Here is a 25,935-nt window from a genome sequence, read left to right on the forward strand (position 1 = left end):
TCCTATGAGGTTTGGTAGTGACTTGATCTGAAGTTTCATGATCACTATCATAAGCTTCCACTTTAATTGGTGTAGGTGCCACAGGAACAACTTCCTGTGCCCTGCTACACATTAGTTGAAGTGACGGTTCAATGACCTCATCAAGTCTCCACCATCCTCCCACTCAATTCTTTCGAGAGAAACTTTTCCTCGAGAAAGGACCTGTTTCTAGAAACAATCACTTTTGCTTCCAGATCTGAAATAGGAGGTATACCCAACTGTTTTGGGTATTCTATGAAGATGCATTTATCCGCTTTGGGTTCGAGCTTATCAGCCTGAAACTTTTTCACATAAGCGTCGCAGCCCCAAACTTCTAAAACACGACAGCTTAGGTTTCTCTAAACCATAGTTCATACGGTGTCGTCTCAACGGAATTGCGTGGTGCCCTATTTAAAGTGAATGTGGTTGTCTCTAATGCCTAACCCATAAACGATAGTTGTAATTCGATAACAGATATCATGGTATGCACCATATCCAATAGGGTGCAGTTATGATGTTCGAACACACCATCACAATATGGTGTTCCAGGCGGTATTAGTCGTGAAACAATTTCCACAATTTCTTAATTGTGTGCCAAACTCGTAACTCAGATATTCATCTCTATGATCATATCACAGACATTTTATCCTCTTGTCACGACGATCTTCAACTTCACTCTGAAATTACTTGAACCTTTCAATAATTCAGACTTGTGTTTCATCAAGTAAATATTCTCAGCATCTACTCAAATCATCTGTGAAGTAAGAACATAAGGATATCCACTGCGTGCCTCAGCACTCATTGGACTGCACACATCAAATGTATTACTTCCAACAAGTTGCTCTCTTGTTCCATCTTACTGAAAACGAGGCCTTTCAGTCATCTTGCCCATGTGGTATGATTTGCATGTCTCAAGTGATTCAAAATCAAGTGAGTCCAAATGATCCATCTGTATGGACTTTCTTCATGCATATATACTAATAGACATGGTTCGCATGTCTCAATCTTTTCAAAAACGAGTGAGTCCAAAGATCCATCAACATGGAGTTTCTTCATGCGTTTTATACCAATATGACTCAAGTGGCAGTGCCACAAGTATGTGGTACTATCATTACTATCTTATATCTTTTGGCATGAACATGTGTATCACTACGATCGAGATTCAATAAACCATTCATTTTAGGTGCAAGACCATTGAAGGTATTATTCAAATAGACAGAGTAACCATTATTCTCCTTTAATGAATAACCGTATTGCGATAAACATAATCCAATCATGTCTATGCTCAACGCAAACACCAAATAATAATTATTCAGGTTTAACCCCAATCTAGATGGTAGAGGGAGCATGTGATGCTTGATCACATCAACCTTGGAAACACTTCCAACACATATCGTCATCTCACCTTTAGCTAGTCTCCGTTTATTCCGCAGCTTTTATTTCGAGTTACTAACACTTAGCAACCGAACCGGTATCTAATACACTGGTGCTACTAGGAGTACTAGTAAAGTACACATTAATATAATGTATCTCCAATATACTTCTGTCGACCTTGCCAGCCTTCTCATCTACGAAGTATCTAGGGTAGTTCTGCTTCAGTGACCATTCCCCTCATTTCAGAAGCACTTAGTCTCGGGTTTGGGTTCAACCTTGGGTTTCTTCACTAGAGCAGCAACTGATTTGCCGTTTCATGAAGTATCCCTTCTTGCCCTTGCCCTTCTAGAAACTAGTGGTTTTACTAACCATCAACAATTGATGCTCCTTCTTGATTTCTACTTTCGTGGTGTCAAACATCGCGAGTTGCTCAAGGATCATCATGTCTATCCCTGATATGTTATAGTTCATCACGAAGCTCTAATAGCTTGGTGGCAGTGACTATGGAGAACCATCACCATCTCATCTAGAAGATTAACTCCCACTCGATTCAAGTGATTGTAGTACTCAGACAATCTGAGCACATGCTCAATGATTGAGCTTTTCTCCCTTAGTTTGCAGACTTAAGAAACTTGTCAGAGGTCTCATACCTCTTGACGTGGGCATTAGTCTGAAATCCCAATTTCAGTCTTTCGAACATCTCATATGTTCTGCGACGTTTCAAAACCGTCTTTGGTGCCACAATTTTAAACCGTTAGCATCACACACTGAACTATCACGTAGTCATCAAAACGTGTATGTCAGATGTTTCGTAACATCTACAAACGACGCTCGAGGTTCAGCACACCGAGCGGTGCATTAAGGACATAAGCCTTCTGTGCAGCAATGAGGACAATCCTCAGTTTACGGACCCAGTCGGCATAATTGCTACTATCAACTTTCAACTAAATTTTCTCTAGGAACATATCTAGTAGAACTAAAGCGTAAGCTACGACATTATTTGCAAAGACCTTTTGACTATGTTCATGATAATTAAGTTCATCTGATTATTTAATGAACTCCCACTTAGATAGACATCCCTCTAGTCATCTAAGTGATACATGATCCGAATCGACTAGGTTGTGTCCGATCATCACGTGAGACGGACTAGTCATCATCGGTGAACATCTCCATGTTGATCGTATCTACTATATGACTCATGTTCGACCTTTCAGTCTCTTGTGTTCCGAGGCCATGTCTGTACATGCTAGGCTCGTCAAGTCAACCTAAGTGTTTTGCTTGTGTTCCGAGGCCATGTCTGTACATGCTAGGCTCGTCAACACCCGTTGTATGCGAACGTTAGAATCTATCACACCCGATCATCACGTGGTGCTTCGAAACAACGAACCTTCGCAACGGTGCATAGTTAGGGGGAACACATCTCTTGAAATTTTAGTGAGGGATCATCTTATTTATGCTACCGTCGTTCTAAGCAAATAAGATGTAAACATGACAAACATCACATGCAAATCATAAAGTGACATGATATGGCCAATATCATCTTGCGCCTTTTGATCTCCATCTTCGAGGCGCGGCATGATCACCTTCGTCACCGGCATGACACCATGATCTCCATCATCGTGTCTTCATGAAGTTGTCTCGCCAACTATTACTTCTACTACTATGGCTAACGGTTAGCAATAAAGTAAAGTAATTACATGGCGTTTTTCATTGACACGCAGGTCATACAATAAATTAAGACAACTCCTATGGCTCCTGCCGGTTGTCATACTCATCGACATGCAAGTCGTGATTCCTATTACAAGAACATGATCAATCTCATACATCACATATATCATTCATCACATCCTTTTGGCCATATCACATCACGTAGCATACCCTGCAAAAACAAGTTAGACGTCCTCTAATTATTGTTGCATGTTTTACGTGGCTGCTATGGGTTTCTAGCAAGAACGTTTCTTACCTATGCAAAAGCCACAACGGTGATATGTCAATTGCTATTTACCCTTCATAAGGACCCTTTTCATCGAATCCGATCCGACTAAAGTGGGAGAGACAGACACCCGCTAGCCACCTTATGCATCAAGTGCATGTCAGTCGGTGGAACCTGTCTCACGTAAGAGTACGTGTAAGGTTGGTCCGGGCCGCTGCATCCCACAATGCCGCCGAATCAAGATAAGACTAGTAACAGTAAGCAAATTGAACAAATCGTCGCCCACAACTACTTTGTGTTCTACTCGTGCATAGAATCTACGCATAAACATGGCTCATGATGCCACTGTTGGGGAACGTAGCAGAAATTTAAAATTTTCTACGTATCACCAAGATCAATCTATGGAGTCATCTAGCAACGAGAGAGAGGGGAGTGCATCTACATACCCTTGTAGATCGCGCGCGGAAGCGTTCAAGAGAACGGGGTTGATGGAGTCGTACTCGTCGTGATCCAAATCACCGATGATCCTAGCGCCGAACGGACAGCACCTCCGCGTTCAACACATGTACGGAGCAGGGACGTCTCCTCCTTCTTGATCCAGCAAGGGGGGAGGAGAAGTTGATGGAGATCCAGCAGCACGACGGCGTGGTGGTGGAAGTAGCGGGATCCCGGCAGGGCTTCGCCAAGCGCAAGCGGGGAGGAAGAGGTGTCACGGGAGGGAGGGAGGCGCCAGGGCTTGGGGTGCTGCTCCCATGCACCTCCCCACTATATATAGGGGTGGAGGGGGCTGGTTTCTTGCCCTCCAAGTCCATTGGGGCGTTGGCAAAGGTGGGGGAAAGAAATCCCATCATTTCCCTTCCCCACCGATTGTTATCCCCCTTTTTTAGGGATCTTGATCTTATCCCTTCGGGATATGATCTTATTCCTTCTAAGGTGGGATCTTGGTGCGCCTTGACCAGGGGTGTGGGGCCTTGCCCCCACTACCCACGTTCATGTGGGTCCCCCCATGCAGGTGGGCCCCACTTCGGAACCTTCTAGAACCTTCCCGGTACAATACTAAAAAATCCCGAACATTTTCCGGTGGCCAAAATAGGACTTCCCATATATAAATCTTTACCTCCGGACCATTCCGGAACTCCTCGTGACGTCCGGGATCTCATCCGGGACTCCGAACAACTTTCGGTTAACCGCATACTAATATATCTACAACTCTATCGTCACCGAACCTTAAGTGGGTAGACCCTACGGGTTCGGGAGACATGCAGACATGACCGAGACGACTCTCCGGTCAATAACCAACAACGGGATCTGGATACCCATGTTGGCTCCCACATGTTCCACGATGATCTCATCGGATGAACCACGATGTCGAGGATTCAATCAATCCCGTATACAATTCCCTTTGTCAATCGGTACGTTACTTGCCCGAGATTCGATCGTATCCCAATACCTTGTTCAATCTCGTTACCGGCAAGTCACCTTACTCGTACCGTAACGCATGATCCCGTGGCTAACTCCTTAGTGACATTGAGCTCATTATGATGATGCATTACCGAGTGGGCCCAGAGATACCTCTCCATCATACGGAGTGACAAATCCCAGTCTCGATTCGTGCCAACCCAACAGACACTTTCGGAGATACCTATAGGGCACCTTTATAGCCACCCAGTTATGTTGTGACGTTTGGTACACCCAAAGCATTCCTGCAGTATCCGGGAGTTGCACAATCTCATGGTCTAAGGAAATGATACTTGACATTAGAAAAGCTCTAGCAAACGATACACGATCTTGTGCTATGCTTAGGATTGGGTCAATGATGTGATCCCGTTATCAATGACATCCAATGTCCATGGTCAGGAAACCATAACCATCTATTGATCAACGAGCTAGTGAACTAGAGGCTTACTAGGGACATGTTGTGGTCTATGTATTCACACATGTATTACGGTTTCCAGTTAATACAATTATAGCATGAACAACAGACGATTATCATGAACAAGGAAATACAATAAATAACCATTTTATTATTGCCTCTAGGGCATATTTCCAACAAGGGGGTTGTTGCGTATGGGATAAAGGGGACTTGATACTTTAATGCTATGGTTGGGTTTTACCTTAATGATCTTTAGTAGTTGCGGATGTTTGCTAGAGTTCCAATCATAAGTGCATATGATCTAAGTAGAGAAAGTATGTTAGCTTATACCTCTCCCTCATATAAAATTGCAATAATAATTACCGATCTTCTTAACAATTGCCTAGGACAATTCTGCACACCGTTCCATCATTATTCCACACTCGCTATTTGTAATATATTGTGATATATTCTAACTTTATGAGAACATCACCTATTTTTATATTTTAGTTCTCCGATATCACGCAAAGCTATCCTCTTCATACCCACAACGTAGTTTTATTTCTCGTTTCTAGATGGAAGCAAACGTTCGTTGTACGTAGAGCCGTATCAGTGGCAAATAGGACTTGAGAGAATATTGATCTCACCTTTAGCTCCTTGTGGGTTCGACACTCCATACTTACCACTTCCACCTGTAGAAATTTCTATGATGATTCCTTGCTATAAGGGCATATTTCTCCCTATGTGGTTTTGGTGATTGATGGCAATGCATTTGCCGACTAATCGTGTGCATTGAGCATTTCGGATATCTCATGTCTAGGCACAAGACGATTCAGTGCCCCTCGGAGCGTATCGAAGACGGTTGTTCTCTACGTTTCTTTTCGGTGGATTTGAGTCGTAGGAAAGCCGTACTATTAAGAGGGGGTCTGCTTCGGAGGGTGGAATCAACACGTACACATATGTCCCTTTGCACCACATTTCCTTTGCTTCGATGGAGCATCGTCCGTTTATCCATGTTTGTGCGATATAAAGGCTGCCAAATGCTAAAGCTTCTGTGGCGTGCAGTAGTACCGCTCAGGTGAGCGGTAGTATCGTAGGGGCCCGGTACTACCGCCCCTGGTGAGCGGTAGTACCGCTGTCTCCAGCCCTGATGCTAACGCATGCGGAAGTAGGCGCGGATGTAATTTTTTACATCCGGCCCTACGAGGTAGTACCGCTCCCTGTGAGAGGTAGTACCGTGCCGGACTTTTGCACTGACCCAACCTCAGCGGAAGTTGTTATGGAAGTAATTTATTACGTCCGTGCATTTTCAGTGCCAGTTGATGCCTGCCTTACGGTAGTACCGTAGGGGCGCGCGGTAGTACCGCTCCGGCGGTTCTACCGCTCATTACCCTATGCAACAGGCCCTCATCTGGTCACTACCGCGCAAGCGATAGTATCGCACCCTGCAGCGGTAGTACCACAACCCTTTGCGGTAGTACTGTGATTGTGTGCGGTAGTATCGCGCCGCTCGGGCTGAGAGAGGGGATAACTGTTGGATCTTTTCCCCCACTATATAAAGGGGGTCTTCTTCCCCAAGAAGACCACCTCTTCCCTCCCCAAGGTCCATTGTTGCTCAAACCTCCATTTTCGCCCGATCTCTCTCCCTAGCCAATCAAACTTGTTGATTTTCTAGGGATTGGTTGAGAAGGCCCCGATCTAGACTTCCACCAAGAGAAAATTGATTCCCCCCACTAATCCCTTGCGGATCTTGTTACTCTTGGGTGTTTGAGCACCCTAGACGGTTGAGATCACCATGGAGCCATATTCCATTGTGGTGAAGCTTCGTGGTGTCATTGGGATCCTCCAATTAAGTTGTGGAGATAGCCCCAACCTTGTTTTAAAGGTTCGGTCGCCGCCTTCAAGGGCACTAATAGTGGAATCACGGCATCTCTCATTGTGTGAGTGCGTGAGGAGAATACGGTGGCCCTAGTGGATTCTTGGGGAGCATTGTGCCTCCACACCGCTCCAACGGAAACGTACTTCCTCTCAAAGGGAAGGAACTTCGGTAACACATCCTCGTCTCCACTGGCTCCACTCTTCGTTATCTCTTACCTTTACTTGTGCAAGCTTTTATTGTGTTGTATCCCTTGCTTGCTTGTGTGCTTGTTGTTGTTGCATCATATTGGTTGCTCACCTGGTTGCACATCTAGACAACCTATTTTGATGCCAAGTTTAATTTCATCAAGAAAAGCTAAAAATTGTTAGTTGCCTATTCACCCCCCTAGTAAACCATATCGATCCTTTCAATTCGTATCAGAGCCAGGTTTCTTTATTAAGGACTTTAACGTCCGAAGAGTATGGGTGACATCGTAGACGAGGGGGAGGAGCACCCCGGTGTGAGTCCGTCCTTGTATACGGCCGATGGGGGATCCTCGGTCTCTCGTGAGGAGTTAAATGCGGCTATGGACACATTGAAAACCTCCATGACGACCGAGGTTAAAGGAATGTTTAAGGAGTTTCTTGAAGGCCTTAAATTATCCACCGCACTGTTGCAAGTGGTTGATCCCACTAACAAGGTGGCGGATGCTAACTCCAAAAAGGGGGAAGCTAGTAGTGATCAAGTTCCTTTGCCTAGTGGTAGAAGTGGGAGTTGCATCTCCTTGTTGAACCACCCCTTACCTATGGAGGACTGGTTCCCTCCATGCATATGAATCATGTTGGTCCTACTCCTAAGCTTGTGAAAAATGAGGATTTTGCCTCTTGGGTGTATTGCTTTAAACGTCATTTAAATCATAGTTCTACTAATCTTTGAAGACTTATTGAGCAAGGTTTCTACCCACACGACCCAAGCAACTTCACTCCTAGAGAAGCCGCGGATCATCAATTAAATGAGTCCGCTCTCTTCATTCTCCAAGAAGCCATTCCTCCCGAAGATATTGCGCACCTCCGACCTTTCACTGTGGCCAAGGAAGCATGGGAGCATGTTGTTTCCTTGTACAAGGGAAGCGCAAGCATTCAACGCTCAAAGTTTGAAGTGGTGCAAGATGAAGCAGATGAGTTTGCAATGATTGAGGTTGAAGAACCTCGAGAGCTTTACCGAAGATTAACTATTCTCGAGGCCTCACTTCGAGATCATGGGAGCAGGGATATGGATGACAATTGGATCAAGCGCAAGTTTCTCAAGGCCATGATGCCTTACCATAAGGCCCTATCCTCCGTCATCCATCCAAGGCCGGACTTTCACGCCTTGTCCTCAAGTGAAGTGTTGGATGAGTTTGTTGCAATGATGATCTTGGACAAGACTGCTGACAATGCAGTGTTGTGTTCTCAACAATCAAAGAAGTCCAACCTTGCTTTGAAGGCCAAGGCTAGTGTGGAAGAAGAGGATGAAGAGGAAGAAGAGGAGAGTTGCCCCGAAGACACCAAATATGCCTATCATGAGCACATGGCTCTTGCTTCACGGCAATTTTGGGGCAACAAGAAGAACACAAGGCCCAACTTCAACAAGAACAACTCAAGTGGCGCCAAGGGCAACCAACGTGTGAGAACGTGCTATAATTGTGGCAATGTGAGTCACTTTGTTGTGGATTGCCCTTACGGGAAGAGGGAAGACAATGGTGGCAAGCTTATCCGAAAAGACAAGGCCAAGTCTTTCCCTAACAAGAACAACTTCACCAAGAAGACTCCTCCCAAGGGTTTGGTGGCACAAGAAGAGTACAATGAGGATGATGATGATGATGTTGAGCTGTTTACCATGGCCTCCGTTGTCGTTGCAACAACTCCACGGGTGTCCCTCTTCGATTCACCCATTGAGAACACCCGCCAAGTGCCTCATGGCTAAAGCCACCAACAAGGTGTTTCCTTCCGGTGGGGGATCATGGTTGCTCGATAGTGGAGCCACAATCATATGACCGGAAGAAAGGACTTGGTGGTGGACGTGCACAAGGTCTCATCTATGCCCACCAATGTCAAATGGGGTGATGCCTCATCCTCTAAGGTATTGGGTCTTGGCAAGGTTGCCATTTCTCATGATCTCACGATCGAGAAAGTCATGCTTGTTGAGTCCCTTGCACACAACTTACTTTCCGTTCGTCAACTTGCACTCATGGGCTTTGCCACTTTCTTTGATATTCCGTGGCCCTCTTGTGTAGCAAGACTCTTAAAGTATCCTTTGTTGGGCATGTCGAGAACGGTCTTTATGTGACCAACTTTTTGGAGCGACCCACTAAGACGGCGACATGCCTAATAGCTAAAGTTGACATGGGATGGCTTTGGCATTGTCGTTTAGCCCATGTCAATATGAGATATTTGCAAAGTCTTCTCAAGGGGGACCATGTTTGTGGACTAAAAAATGTTAGTTTTGCCAAAGATCGTGTTTGCAGTGCTTGTATCGAAGGAAAGCTACATGAGAAGGCTCACCTTACCACAACTATCATCTACTCCACGAGGCATTTGGAGCTCCTTCACATGGATCTCTTTGGGCCTCCATCCTTTGATAGTCTTGGGGGTAGAAAGTATTGCTTGGTGATTGTGGATGATTATTCAAGATACACTTGGGTATATTTCTTGAAGAGGAAGAGTGAGACCCAACAAACCATCGTCGACTTTGCAAATGAATCTAAACGTCAACACAATGCAAAGATTTTGATGATAAGAAGTGACAACAGCACCGAGTTCAAGAACTACACCTTGGATGAGTTTCTCAGTGATGAGGGGATCAAGCATCAATATTCCGCACCTTACACCCCTCAAGAAAATGGTGTAGCGGAGAGGAAGAACCGGACATTGATGGACGCGGCAAGGACCATGATGGCAGTGTTCAAGTCTCCGTACAACTTTTGGGCCGAAGCCATCAACACCGCTTGTCATGCATCCAATCGGCTCTATCTCCACAAAGGCTTGAACAAGACTCCATATGAGATACTTACCGGCAACAAGCCCAACCTCAAGTACTTCCGGGTGCTTGGTTGTAAGTGTTTCATTCTCAAGAAAGGTGTTCGTTTGTCTAAATTTGAGGCTAGAGCTCATGAGGGAATATTTGTTGGTTATGCTACAAACTCTCATGCTTACCGTGTCCTCAACAAGTCCACAGGACTCATTGAGGAGACGTGTAACATGGAGTTTGATGAGAATAACGGCTCCCAAGTGGAGCAAAGTGGTACTTGTGATGTAGGTGATGAAATTCCTCCCCAAGCCATAAGAAGAATGGGTGTTGGCCATATCCTACCCATTGAGGAACCCCTTGTGGCCGAAGGATAAGGACAATGTTCCACTCAAGTGGAACCATCACCAACCCAAGACCCACACACTTCCGAAGAATAAAGTGAAGGCCCTCAACCAAATGAACAAGATCAAGGGCAAGATCAACCTCAAGATGGTGGTGATCCACCAAGTGATTCCCAAGATAAAGTTCTTGCCACCGAGCAAGTTCAAGATCAAGAGCAAGCTCAAGATCAAGAACAAGCTCAAGACGACGCTCATGATGATCAAGTTACCGCTCCTCAACTCTCTCTTGAGGAGCAATTGGAGCGTCGTGCCGCAAAGATTGCATCCGAGCTCACTACCAAAGATCGTCTCATGAAGAATGTGCTTGGAAGCTTAAGAAAGGGGGTAAGCAGTCGTAGACAATTAGCAAACTATTGTGAACATCATGCGTTTGTTTCTTGTGTTGAACCCCAAAAGGGCTATGAGGTTCTCAAGGATCCGGATTGGCTTAATGCCATGCATGAAGAACTCAACAACTTCGAGAACAAGAAGGTGTGGAGATTGGTGCCAAGGCCAAAGGAGAACCATAATGTTATTGGAACCAAATGGATATTCAAGAACAAGCAAGATGCTCACGGGATTATCATTCGCAAAAAGGCTCGTTTGGCGTCACAAGGCTACTCCCAAGTCGAGTGTAACGACTACTGTGAAACCTTTGCTCCCGTTGCCGCCTTGAATCTATTCATTTGTTGATTGCTTATGCTTCTCATCATAAATTCAAGTTGCAACAAATGGATGTGAAGAGTGCTTTTCTTAATGGTCCTCTTAATGAGTTGGTGTATGTCAAACAACCACAGGGGTTTGAGGATCCCGAGTTCCCCAATCATGTGTACCAACTCGATAAGGCACTCTATGGCCTTAAACAAGCCCCGCATGCGTGGTATGAGCACCTTACCGAGTTGTTGCAAGATCGTGGGTTTGAAATTGGGAAAATTTACCCCACTCTTTTTACTAAGAAGGTCAAAGGGGAGTTGTTTGTATGCCAACTATATGTTGATGATATTATCTATGGTTCTCCTAACAAAGCTTTCAATGAGGAGTTTGCCTCACTCATGACCGCGAAGTTTAAGATGACCATGATGGGAGAGTTGAAGTTCTTTCTCGGGTTCAAAATCAAACAAAGAAGAGAAGGAACCTTCATCAACCAAGCCAAATACACTCAAGACATGCTCAAGAGATTCAAGCTAAGTGATGTCAAGCCGGCTTCTACACCAATGCCTACCAAATGCCAACTTGACATTGATCCCAATGGTAAAGCGGTGGATCAAAAGGTATATCTTTCTATGATTGGCTCCTTGCTTACCTTTGTGCATCTAGACCGTATATCATGTTGAGTGTGGAATGTGTGCACGGTTTCAAGCCTCACCAAAGGAAAGCCACCTTGTGGCGGTCAAGCGAATCTTTCGATATTTGGCTTATACCCCAAACTTTGGCTTATGGTACCCTAGAGGAGCAAACTTCAATCTCGTGGGTTTTTCGGATTCGGATTGGGCGGGAGACAAAGTGGATAGGAAGTCAACTTCCGGAGGGTGCCAATTTCTTGGTTGCTCTTTGGTGAGTTGGTCTTCTAAGAAGCAAAGTTGTGTGTCTCTTTCCTCCACCGAAGCCGAGTATGTGGCCGCCGGTAGTTGTTGTGCTCAACTTCTATGGATGAGGCAAACTTTAAAGGATTATGGTGTCATTTGTGACAAAGTGCCTCTTTGTGTGACAATGAAAGTGCCATCAATATTTCTCTCAACCCGGTGCAACACTTCAAGATGAAGCATATTGAGATTCGGTATCCCTTCATCCGGGATTACATTAGGCAACGGGAGGTTGAGCTTAACTATGTCAACACTCATGATAACCTTACAGATATTTTCATGAAGCCTTTGGATGAAGCAAGATTTCGCGAGTTAAGGCATGAGCTAAATATCATCGATTTGAGCAATGTGGCTTGAACCTTTGCACACCCCACCATACTCATCTTGTTGTCTTGTTTAGGTGTAGGCATGGACATAGGGGGAGTGTTGTTCTCTCAATGAACTCTCCCTCCCCCCATTATGCCTAAATTGATCAACTCTTTCACATTCTCCATTGTTGATGGTAATTGTGCTTCAAAGACGAGTTTTGGTCATGGGCCCAAGGATAATTCTTCGTGGTGCCATACCAATTGACTCAAACATAGGTGGCTCCGGCCACCGCCCTCTCTTCATGAGAGGTTTTCGTTCGATGTTTGGTCCTCTCTTTCTCCGTGCTTATCTTTTGGACCTTGTTCGTGGTTAAGTTGCTTCTTTTGTGTTCTCTTTTGTGTGTCCGTTTTCTTGAAGTTTGTATTGCAAAGGCCTCTTATTTCTCTCTTCCCGAAACATGCACTTTCTTGGGCATGTGGTACTACCGTGGCATGCCACAGTACTACCGCTGGAGGTGGGTGGCTCCTGTGCTCGCATAACTGTGACCACGACACGGTACTACCGCTTCCAAAGCGGCAGCAAATTTTTACTGCCGCCGGAAGAGCAGTACTACCGCCCAGCATGTGGTACTACCGCCCGGGTTGTACTACCGCGATGACCTGCGGTACTCCCACGCTGTCGAGACCACGTGGGGGTTAAGCGCGAGCAGGTGGAGTTCCAACTCCCCCATACCCATTCATCTCTTCCCCTCACGTCTCTCTATCTCTCCTACCCAAGAACGGTGCCAGAGGACCTCGCCGGATCTCCGTCTCTGGCCACTCTACTCTCATTTCAACCGGTGGGATCGATCCCCACCTCGCCCTCTTGCCATGGACCCAGGTATCTCCCCTAGTCCTAATCACTTTGGCTCTTAATTTTGCTTCTAGGTTTTGGGGGATGTATGAGTAGGTCTTGTAATTTTTGGCTAAATCTTTGCAAAAGGAGGTAGTTGGAGAGTGCTTGTGCAGTAGATATGCTATTTGGTATGATACAACAACCTAGTTTTGATCAACGGTAGTACCGATTCATCTTTACGGATGTTCTCAGATCCATTCTTGCGGGATCTGCCCCGTGCGGTACTACCGCTCCTCCTGGAGCGGTACTACCGCCCGGTGCGCGGGCGTAAAATTTTACTTCCGCTCTGGGTGCGCCGACCCAGCGCTGTACCACCGCGGTCAAAGCAGTAGTAAATTTTTACTTCCGCGTCCTGTTACAGTACTACTGCTTGACTTCAAATTGCTTTGTTTTGTCTCACCCAATCTCAGTTCTACTTGTTTCATTCTGTTTTGGCCTTGGTCTTTGCAATAATCCTTCTTGCTCTTCTTGTGTGTTTGCGTTGTGTGTCATAGGTGGTGGCTCTGGTTCCGTTGCTAGGTGCTTGAATCCCATCCGTGATACGAGCTCAAAGCGTCTTTGCAACCAAGAAGCTCCTGAGGGGTCCAATGCCCCGTAATGCAACGACAAGACCATAGCCACCAAGATCAAGGAGCCAGTTGTCAGCTTGGAAGAAATGCCTCAAGCAGAGTTTCAGATTCGAAGGAAGCTCAACCCCTACATCAAGCCTAGGGAGCTCAGAAGGGGCAATGACTTGTTTTGGACCAAGCAACAAAATCTCATCTTCCTAGATGTGATCAAGGCCAAGTAGAACATCAACGTACCCGTTCAATGGATTGACATGGGGCATCTGAGGAAGAACCAGGCATATTTTGGTGAGCCTCTGGACTTGGTGGAGCCATTTGGTATTAAGGAGATCATCACGTTCCACCTTGACTATGACCCAGAGATTGTGGCTCAGTTTTTTGCTTCTGTCCACTTCCACACGGATGAGAAGCGGAGCATGACTTGGATGATAAATGGAAAGAGGATGACTGCTGAGTGGAAGGAGTTCATTGATCTGTTGCACGTTCGTGATGAGGGGCTAGATGTGCCCGTTGGTATCCACCTGCATGCCAACCCAGAGTCTGCTTCCAAGAACAAGCTTCAACCATTCCTGGTTGAGATGAGTTTACCAAATTGCAAGAAGTCTTATGTGATGAACCCGTTTCTCGACATCATGCACCGGATCTTTCGCAACTCTATTTTTGCGCACATAGGCGACACGGACAAGGTGCCTTCCTATCTTGTGGACATGATGCTTATTTGTGAGGATGCGCGCCTTCAGCAACCTGGACCACTTGATGTCTCACATCATGTGGTGTGAGCTTCAGTCTGCTGTGTTCCATCATAAGGTTCCCATCTACGGACCCTATTTGCACCTCTTGATTAAGAAGACTTGGGAGAAGCTCTTTCCGAGTGAAGAGTTTGATGCTCCCAACTAGATTCGCCATGAGCCCATTAGGCTGCGCCAGAAGAACAAGTGGGCTAACACCACTACCCGGGTTGAAGCAGAGGCTGCCCACATGGATGTTGATGAAGATGAGATTGCGGAGGAGGAGGACAGTTCTGAGGAGTATGCACCTCCCTCTGCTGAGCCATCTTGGGCTTCGAAGCTCAAGGACAAGGTGAAGACTCTGTTCTACATGCAGGCCAAGGGGCAGTATTAGACTCACATTGCTCAGAAGGAGAGTCACCAGCGCGACAAGCGGATTTTGAGTAAGCTTGGCGAGCACTTCTCGAGTGGTTCTGAGAAGAACATCACACCTGAGGCTTCTTGGATGAACAAGAAGGGATATCAGTGGGTTGAGTCAGATGAGGAGTCCATTCCTACTACTTCAGAGGAGGGTATTGTTGGGTGACCACTTCAGTGGGAGCTACCACCTATGTCTTAGGTGTCCTCTCTGCCTTTTTGGTGTCTCGATGCCAAAGGGGGATAGAGTGTAGGATTTGCGAGTATTTGTCTCCTTGCTTTCGTGGAACCTTCGTTGCTTTGGTTTGTGATTTTCTACGTGTGAGACCAGGAGACTTATTCTATCATATGGTGTGAGACATATGCCTTCACTCATCCTTTTATTGTCTAGTATGATTAGTAGCTTGTGAGTTTAGTTTGTCTTGTGCCCTTATCTTCATGCTCACTTGCTATACCTTGCTTCCATGCTTAGTGTCACTTATCTTGTTGCAAGGATTGCCTAGTCTATAAAATATAGGGGAAGTGTTGATCCTAGTGTGTGTATTTTGCAGTCCAAAGAATATCTATAGAATGCACACATCTAGGGGGAGCCTGTCTATATTTTATAGATTTTTGGTTTTCTTATGCTCATTATATATATCTATGTGCAAATCCTGTATTGTCATCAATCCACCAAAAAGGGCGAGACTGTAAGGGCATATTTCTCCCGAAGTGGTTTTTGAAGGAGATATGCCCTAGAGGCAATAATAAAGTTGTTATTTATATTTCCTTATATCATGATAAATGTTTATTATTCATGCTAGAATTGTATTAACCGGAAACTTAGTACATGTGTGAATACATAGACAAACAGAGTGTCACTAGTATGCCTCTACCTGACTAGCTCATTGAATCAAAGATGGTTAAGTTTCCTAGCCATAGACATGAGTTGTCATTTGATTAACGGGATCACATCATTAGAGAATGATGTGATTGACTTGACCCATTCCGTTAGCTTAGCACTTGATTGTTTAGTTTGTTGCTATTGCTTTCTTCATGACTTATACATGTTCCTATGACTATGAGATTATGCAACTCCTGAATACCAGAGGAACACTTAGTGTGCTATCAAACATCACAACGTAACTGGGTGATTATAAAGATGCTCTACAGGTGTCTCCGATGGTGTTTGTTGAGTTGGCATAGATCGAGATTAGGATTTGTCACTCCGATTGTCGGAGAGGTATCTCTAGGCCCTCTCGGTAACGCACATCACTATAAGCCTTGCAAGCAATGTGACTAATGAGTTAGTTACGGGATGATGCATTACGGAACGAGTAAAGAGACTTGCCGATAATGAGATTGAACTAGGTATTGAGATACCGGTGATCGAATCTCAGGCAAGTAACATACCGATGACAAAGGGAACAACGTATGTTGTTATGCGGTTTGACCGATAAAGCTCTGTGTAGAATATGTAGGAACCAATATGAGCATCCAGGTTCCATTGTTGGCTATTGACCGGAGATGAGTCTCGGTCATGTCTACATAGTTCTCGAACCCATAGGGTCCGCATGCTTAACGTTCGATGACGGTCGGTATTATGAGTTTATGTGTTTTGATGTACCGAAGGTTGTTCGGAGTCCCGGATGTGATCACGGACATGACGAGGAGTCTCGAAATGGTCGAGACATAAAGATTGATATATTGGATGACTATATTCGGACACTGGAAGTATTCCGGCGAAGTTTCGGATAAAACCGGAGTGTCGGAGGGTTATCGGAACCCCCGAGGGAACTAATGGGCCTCGATGGGCCTTAGTGGAGAGAGAGAAGGGCGGCCAGGGCAGGCCGCGCGCCCCCTCCCCCTTGAGTCCAAATTGGACTAGGAGGGGGGCGGCGCCCCCCTTTCCTTCTCCCTCCCCCTCTCCTTCCTTCCCCCTCTCTCCCTTTTGGTGGAAACCTACTAGGACTTGGAGTCCTAGTAGGATTCCCCTCTTGGGGGCGCGCCAAGGAGGGCCGGCCGGCCTCACCCTTGCTCCTTTATATACGGGGGCAGGGGGGCACCCCAAGACACACAAGTTGACAGTTGTCTTAGCCGTGTGCGGTGCCCCCTCCCATAGATTTCCACCTCGGTCATATCGTTGCAGTGCTTAGGCGAAGCCCTGCGTTGGTAACTTCATCAACACCATCATCACGCCGCCATGCTGACGAAACTCTCCCGCGACCTCAGCTGGATCTAGAGTTCGTGGGATGTCACCGAGCTGAACCTGTGTAGATTGCAGAGGTGTCGTACCTTCGGTACTAGGATCGGTCGGATCGTGAAGACGTACGACTACATCAACCACGTTGTCATAACGCTTCCGCTTTCGGTCTACAAGGGTACGTGGACATCACTCTCCCCTCTCGTTGCTATGCATCAGCTAGATGGATCTTGCGTGTGCGTAGGAAATTTTTTGAAATTACTGCGTTCCCCAACAGTTTTAGTGATTGATGACAATACATTTGCGAACTAATCGTGTGCATTGAGCATTTCAGGTATCTCATGTCTAGGCACAAGACCAGTTGGTGCCCCTCATAGCCTATCGAACACGGCTATTCTCTACATTTCTTTTCGGTGGATTTGAGTCATAGGAAAGCCGTACTATTAAGAGGGGGTCCGCTTCGGAAAGGTTAGGGTGGAATCAACACGTACACATATGTTCCTTTGCACCACCTTTCCTTCGCTTCGATGGAGAACTGTTCATTTATCCATGTGTCTGCGATATGAAGGCTGCCAAATGCTAAACCTTCTGTGGCGTGCGGTAGTACTGCACAGGTGAGCGGTAGTACCGCAGGGGTCCGGTAGTACTGCTCCTAGTGAGCCATAGTACCGATGTCCACAGCCCTGACGCTGACACATGCGGAAGTAGGCGCGAATGTAATTTTTTACATCCATTGCTACGCGGTAGTAACGCTCCCTGTGAGCCGTAGTACCGTGCCGGACTTTTGCACTGACCCAACCTCAGCGGAAGTTGTTACGGAAGTAATTTATTACATCTGTGCATTTTCAGTGCTAGTTGATGCATGCCTTACGGTAGTACCGTAGGGGCGTGCGGTAGTACCGCTCAGGCGGTTCTATAGCTCGTTGCCCTATGCAACAGCCCCTCATCTGGTCACTACCGCACAAGCGGTAGTACCGCACCCTGCAGCGGTAGTACCGCAACCCTTTGCGGTAGCACCGCGGCTATGTGCGGTAGTACCACGCCGCTCGGGCTGAGAGAGGGAACAATGGTTGGATCTTTTCCCCCACTATATAAAGGGGGTCTTTCTCCCCAAGAAGACCACCTCTTCCCTCCCTAAGCTCCATTGTTGCCCAAACCTCCATTTTCGCTCGATCTCTCTCCCTAGCCAATCAAACTTGTTGATTTTCTAGGGATTGGTTGAGAAGGCCCCGATCTACACTTCCACCAAGTGATATTTGATTCCCCCCACTAATCCCTTGCGGATCTTGTTACTCTTGGGTGTTTCAGCACCCTAGATGGTTGAGGTCACCGCGGAGACATATTCCATTGTGGTGAAGGTTCGTGGTGTCTTTGGGAGCCTCCAATTAAGTTGTGGAGATAGTCCCAACCTTGTTTGTAAAGGCTCGGTCGCCGCCTTCAAGGGCACCAATAGTGGAATCATGGCATCTCGTATTGTGTGAGGGCGTGAGGAGAATACAGTAGCCCAAGTGGCTTCTTGGGGAGCATTAATTGTGCCTCCACACCGCTCCAACGGAGATTTACTTCCTCTCAAATGGAAGGTAATTCGGCAACACATCCTCGTCTCCACCGGCTCTACTCTTGGTTATCTCTTACCTTTACTTGTGCAAGCTTTTATTGTGTTGTATCCCTTGCTTGCTTGTGTGCTTATTGTTGTTGCATCATATAGGTTGCTCACCTAGTTGCACATCTAGACAACCTATTTGGATGCTAAGTTTAATTTGGTCAAGAAAAGCTCAAAATTGTTAGTTGCCTATTCACCCCCCCCCCTCTAGTCAACCATATCGATCCTTTCACTTGCACTTGGGGATTATCAAGGCATCACGTCCGTGACAAGTAGACCGACTCCTGCCTTCATCTACTACTATTACTTCACCGATTGAACGCTATCCAGGATGCATCTATGGTATTAAGTTCATGACATATAGAGTAACGTCTTAAGCAAGATGACATGATGTAGACAAAGTAACCCAATCAATATGAATACACCCTGTCGTTTTACCCTTAATAGCGACAATAATATGTGCCTCGCTACCCCTTCTGTCACTAGCTGAGGACACCGCAAGATTGAAACCATTACAAAGCACCACTCCCACTAAAGTTAAATCAACCTACTTGGCCAAACCAAATGGATAGATCGGAGAGAAATACAAAGGTATAACAATCAATGTTAATAAAGTACAGAAAAGACTCAATTACTTTCAGTGAATAATCTTATCATAAACCCACAATTCATCGTATCCCAACAAACACAGTGCAAAAGAAGATTACATCGGATAAAACTCCAAGAAGATCAAGGAGAACATTGTATTGAAGATCAAAGTACAGAGAAGAAGCCATCGAGCTACTAGTTATGGACCTGTAAGTCTGTGGTAAACTACACGCATCATCGGAAGGCAACAAGGATGATGTAGAAGCCCTCCGTGATCGATTCCCCCTCTAACAGAGTACCGAAAAAGGTCCAGATGGGATCGCAGAAGAATGAAATGTTGTAGTGGAGGAAAAAGTGTTTAGGGTGGCTCTCTGTCGGTTTGGGAATATATGTGAATTTATAGAGGTGCAAATATGTCAAACAGAGTTGCGTGGAGCCCATGAGCTCAAGTGGCGGGCACTACCCCCTAGGGTGCGCCCTGTGAGGTCGTGGCTCTCTCGTAGCTCTTGTGGCCTCCTCCCGAACCTTCTAGGGTCCCTTCTGGTCTATAAAAGATCTCCGTAAAGTTTCATCGTCTTTGGACCTTGTTTGGTAAAATCTTTTCTGAAAAGCCAAAAACAAGCAGAAAACAACAACTGGCACTGAGCACTGGGTTAATAGGTTAGTCCCCAAAAATGATATCAAATAGCATAAAATGCATATAAAGCATCCTAGATTGATAATATAATAGCATGAAACAATCAAAAATTATAGATACGCTGCAGACATATCACCTTGCTGCCTCCATGATGATGTGTGAGTAGTTCCGATAGGACCTATGGGTCCATAGTAGTAGCTAGATGGCTTTCTCTCTCTGTTGTCTTCAATACAATGATCTCTTCGGAGACAACTTTGTTGTAACTTTTGCGGTGTGTTTGTTGGGATCCGATGAATTGTGGCTTTATGGTCAGATTATTCATTGAAAGTATTTCAGTCTTTTCTGAGATTTATATATGTGTGATTTTATAGCCTTTTATTTCTCTCTAATCTATCTATCTCTTTTGGCCAATTATATTTATTTATCTTCAGTGGGACAGGTGCTTGGAAGTAGGTTCAATCTTGCGGTGTCCTTACTCTGTGTAGGAGTTGCAAGGCACATATTTGTATTGTTTCTAAAACGATGGGGCTCGAACATATTATTTGAACTTGCTTTGTCTATATTATGTCATCATGCTTCAAGCATTACTCTATTTATTATGAACTTAATACCTTAAGATGCATGTTGGATAGCGGTCAAAGGATGGAGTAATAGTAGTAGATGCTGACAGATTTCGGTCTACTTGTCTCGGACATAAGGCCTATATATTGATCACGCCATGAAGAATCATCAAACCTATGCGCTTTTCTACCAATTGCCCAACAGTAATCTGTCTACCCACCATTTCTATGCTCATGAGAGAGATGCCTCTAGTGAACCTATGCCCCCCGGGTCCATTCACTTTATATTACTAAAACCCTAAAAGTACTTGCTACAATTTATTTACTTTTATTTAATCTATCTACCACTATTGGATTTAATCCTTACAATTGGCGAGAACAAGAGGATTGAACCCTCTTGCTGTCGTTGGGTGCAAGCATTTGTTTTGTGTGTGTGCAGGTACTTCTTGCCTTGTTAGCATGGTGTCTCCTGTTGGCTCGATAAATCTTGGTTCTTAACTCAGGAAAATACTGTCTGCTACTATACTACTTGATGACCCAGAAGTATAGGTGATCAATCGTAGTCCTTTCGATAAGTAAGAGTGTCGAACCCAATGAGGAGCATAAGGAAATGACAAGTGGTTTCCAGCAAGGTAATTTCTGCAAGCACTGAAATTATCGGTAATAGGTAGTTTGATAGCAAGATAATTTGTAACAAGCAAGTAATGGTAACAGTAAATAAAGTGCAGCAAGGTAGCCCAATCCTTTGGATGGCAAAGGACAGGCCAAAACGACCTCAGATAATAAGGAAAGTGTTCTTGAGGGCACATAGGAATTTCATCTAGTCACTTTCATCATGTTGGTTTGATTCGCATTCGCTACTTTGATAATTTGATATGTGGGTGGACTGGTGCTTGGGTTCGGTTCTTACTTGAACAAGCCTACCACTTACGATTAACCCCCTCGCAAGCATCCGCAACTACGAAAGAAGTATTAAGATAAAATCTAACCATAGCATTAAAATATGGATCCAAATCAGTCCCTTACGGAATAGCGCATAAAATAGGGTTTAAGCTTCTGTCACTCTAGCAACCCATAATCTAATGACTACGCCACAATGCATTCCCTTAGGCCCAAAGATGGTGAAGTGTCATGTAGTCGACGTTCACATAACACCACTAAGGGAATCACAACATACATATCATCAAAATATCGAACACATATCAAATTCACATGATTACTTGCAACATGACTTCTCCCGTGGCCAACTAAGGTAACTACTCACAAAGAATATTCATGCTCAAGATTAGAGGCATATTAAATAGCATAATTGATCTGAACATATAATCTTCCACCAAATAAACCATATAGGATCAACTACAAGATGTAATCAACACTACTAGTCACCCATAGGTACCAATCTGAGGTTCCGGTACAAATATTGAACACAAGAGATGAACTAGGGTTTTAGATGAGATGGTGTTGTTGAAGATGTTGATGGAGATTGGCCTCCCAAAGATGTGAGGCTTGTTGGTGATGACGATGGATTTGATTTCCTCCTCCGGGAGGGAAGTTCTCCCGGCGGAATCGCTCTGCCGGAGGGAAAAAAGTGCTCCTGCCCAAGTTCCACCTCGAGAGGCGGCGCTCCATCCCGAAAGTGCACTCCTTATTTTTTCTAGGTCAAAAGACCTTATAACCAGAAGATGGGCACCGGAGGTGGGCCAGGGTGCCCACCACCCACCAGGGCGTGCCTGGAGGAGTTGGCGCGCCCTGGTGCCTTGTGGGCACCTGGCAGCCCCCCTCTGGTAGTTCTTTTCTCCAATATTTATTATATATTCCCAAAATAATTCTCCATAAAATTTCAGCTCATTTGGAGATGTGCAGAATAGGTATCTCTGACATAGCTTTTTTAGGTCCAGAATTTGAGCTGCCGGTATTCTCCCTCTTTGTGTAAACCTTGCATATTATGAAAGAAAAGGCATTCGAATTACTCCATAAAGTGTTATTATGCATAAAAACATTATAAATAACAGTAGGAAAACATGATGCAAAATGGACGTATCAACTCCCCCAAGCTTAGACCTCGCTTGTCCTCAAGCGGAAGCCGATATCGAAAAGCATGTCCATATGTTTAGAGAGAGAGAGAGAGAGAGGTGTCGATAAAAAAATACCAACATAGTAGCATCATGCTTATTATTATAACACCAACAAACTTTATCATATAACTTCTCATGAACAAGTAGCAATTCACCACAACATCAAAGTAAAAAGCATAAAATTTATTTAAAATCAACAAACTGTGTTCTTAGTCAACTTTGCAACTACAATTCATCATATTTTCAGGAAGGGTTTCGTATCGGAGCCTTTTGGCAAGTCCACATACTCAACCATCATTTAGTCTTCTATGATTGCTAACACTCACAACATATATATGAGCAAAAAGTTTCAGCCGGACACATAGAAAGATAGGGGCTTATAGTTTCGCCTCCCAACTTATTCACCTCAAGGGTGATGTCAACAATAATAACTCATGCTCACTCATATCCACTTGGGTATATGTGCCTAGATCTTTCCCCACCACATGATGCTTGCCAAAGAGAAAATAAAAAGGAATAGGGGAAAATACTTTGACTCTTGCATAAAAAGTAAATACATAAAAGTAAAAGATAGGCCCTTCGCAGAGGGAAGCAGAGGTTGTCATGCGCTTTTTGGTTTTGTATGCACAATCTCTTAATGCAAAAGAAGGTCATGTTATATTGCCCCTTATGATAACAACCTTTATTACACAGTCCGTCGCTTTTATTACTTTGTCATCACAAGTTCGTACAACGCTTAATTTCTCTTGCACTAAAGGATCAAACACATTTAGAAGCAAATTTTATTGCCTTTTTGCACCGATGACAACTTACTTGAAGGATCTTACTCAATCCATAGGTAGGTATGGTGGACTCTCAAAACATGAGTTTGGGTTTAAGGTTTTTGGATGCATAAGTAGTATCTCTACTTAGTGCAGAATTTTGGCTAGCAAAGATATTGAGTAAGCACCACATGTCGAAGGATCTATGACAATATAACTTCTATGTGAATATGAACAAACATAAATAATTACGTTGTCTTCCTTGTCCAACATCAACACTTTGGCATAAGATATTTAGTGGCGGCTCAGAATCACAAAAGATGTCCATGATAATGTATTTGTATGTGAATCTTCTCTTCCCTGATTATTTCTTTCATGAATTGCATCATTGACCAATGCTATGTTTGTCAACCTTCAACAAATTTTACCACTTATACTTTTCCTTAGGTGATGTCATTACTTACCATAAGATTAACATATGATCTTTTTCATTATTTTCTTTTATTTTGATTGAAACATAAAAGTAAAGAAGCAAACACTCAAACTAAACTTATTATATAACTCTCACTCTATTACATAGATAGATAGATCACGAAACTAGCACTCAAGAATAGATTACTAAACTTTTATTCAACTAAATCACGAAATAGCTAAGGATCGAACTACGATAGGTAAAGGTAATAAAAGTGATGGTGATACGATACTGGGGCATCTTCCCAAGCTTGGCACAAGCCAAGGGGAGTGCCCATACCCGTCTACTCAAGTCTCCTTCGGTGATGAAGATGGTGGTGGTGGTGATGAGGTAGTAAGAAACTTATCCTCTGGCTTCCATGGCAGGTGCTCACCATCATAAGAGGAAGCACGAGCCTCCTGAGTCATGCAAATGGCAGCTAAACTCATACCTTTAAATCTTGCCTCATACTCAAAAACTTGATTTTGAAGATCATAGATTTGGCTTTGCAGAAAATTGATTTGCTCGTTGAAGGTGAAGACGATGTCCTTCATAGACCGGCCATCCACCTTCTGATCATGGGTGAATTCTATGATCATGAGGTGATTGGCACTGAGTCCATGCTCCACCATTCCTTGGCACTTGAAGATCTCTTGCTCCACCGCCTCGAGCCTGGGCTCCATGGTTTCCGTCTTCTTGGGCCCTTGAACATCCCGGATGTGGAGCACCCCCTCACGCATCTCAATGGCTTGAGGGTGCTTCATCACCTCCGACAAGTAGGGATTGATTACCCTCTCGAAGAACTTGTCCATGGAGGAGCTTAGTGCGCCCATAGCGATCTAGATCTGTCAGAAAAACAACATGAAACAAGAACAGAGTATTTCTTCGCGATACGGTGTTAAAATCGTCTAAGGGTATATATAAATATTTTTTATCTTGGGAAACCACCATATGGAAGGAAAACAGAGTCAGGAAGGTGCCCGAGGGGCCCACCACCTACCAGGGCGCGCCATGTGGGCTTGGCGCGCCCTGGTGTCTTGTGCGCACCTGGGTTGCCTTCCCGGTCATTTCTTATTTTTGTATTTTTTCTAATATTCCAAAACTGACAGAAAAATTTGCGGATTTTTTGGAGTCCGTTTACTTACCGTATCACGTACCTCTTCCTTTTCAGGGTACTGGAGTGTTCTGGAAGGTTTATTTTATGTGTACCTCCAGTGTCATGGTTTGGATAATGTTAGTTTCAACTTTAATGGGCATACCTGAGATATAGTGTTTAACTCTTTGTCCATTGACCACCTTCGGGTAAGTACCTTCGGCATTATTACTCTTGATAGCTCCAGAGCTATAAACTTCTTTGATGATATATGGTCCTTCCCATTTGGAAAGAAGTTTTCTTGCAAAGATCTAAAACGAGAATTGTATAAACATGTTCACCAACTTTGAATTCCTACTTTTGGATTCTTTTATCATGCCATCTTTTAACTTTTTTAAATAGTTTGGCATTTTCATAAGCTTGGGTTCTCCATTCATCTAGTGAGCTAATATCAAATAACCTCTTTTCACCGCCAAGTTTGAAATCATAATTGAGTTCTTTAATGGCCCAATATGCTTTATGTTCTAACTCAAGAGGCAAATGACAAGCTTTTCCATACACCATTTTATACGGAGACATACCCATAGGATTTTTATAAGCTGTTCTATAAGCCCAAAGTGCATCATCTAATTTCTTAGACCAATTCTTTCGTGACTGATACGCCATTTTGCATCATGATTACCTACTGTTATTTATAATGTTTTTATGCATAATAATGCTTTTTGGAGTAATTTTAATGCCTTTTCTCTCATAATATGCAAGGTTCATACAAAGAGGGAGAATACCGGCAGCTGGAATTCTGGACCTGAAAAAGCTACACAAGGCCACCTATTCTGCACAACTCCAAATGAGCTGAAACTTCACGAAGATTTTTTATGGAATATATAAGAATTATTGGAGCAAATAACTACCAGAGGGGGCCCACCAGGTGGGCACAACTCACCTGGGTGCGCCAGGGCCCCCAGGCGCGCCCTGGTTGGTTGTGCCCTCCTCAGCCCACCTCCGGTGCCCCTCTTCTGGTATATAAGTCATTTTGACCTAGAAAAAATAAGGAGAGGACATTC

This window comes from Triticum aestivum, chromosome 4D (genome assembly GCF_018294505.1).
Source record: "Triticum aestivum cultivar Chinese Spring chromosome 4D, IWGSC CS RefSeq v2.1, whole genome shotgun sequence".
NCBI classification, from domain to species: domain Eukaryota; kingdom Viridiplantae; phylum Streptophyta; class Magnoliopsida; order Poales; family Poaceae; genus Triticum; species Triticum aestivum.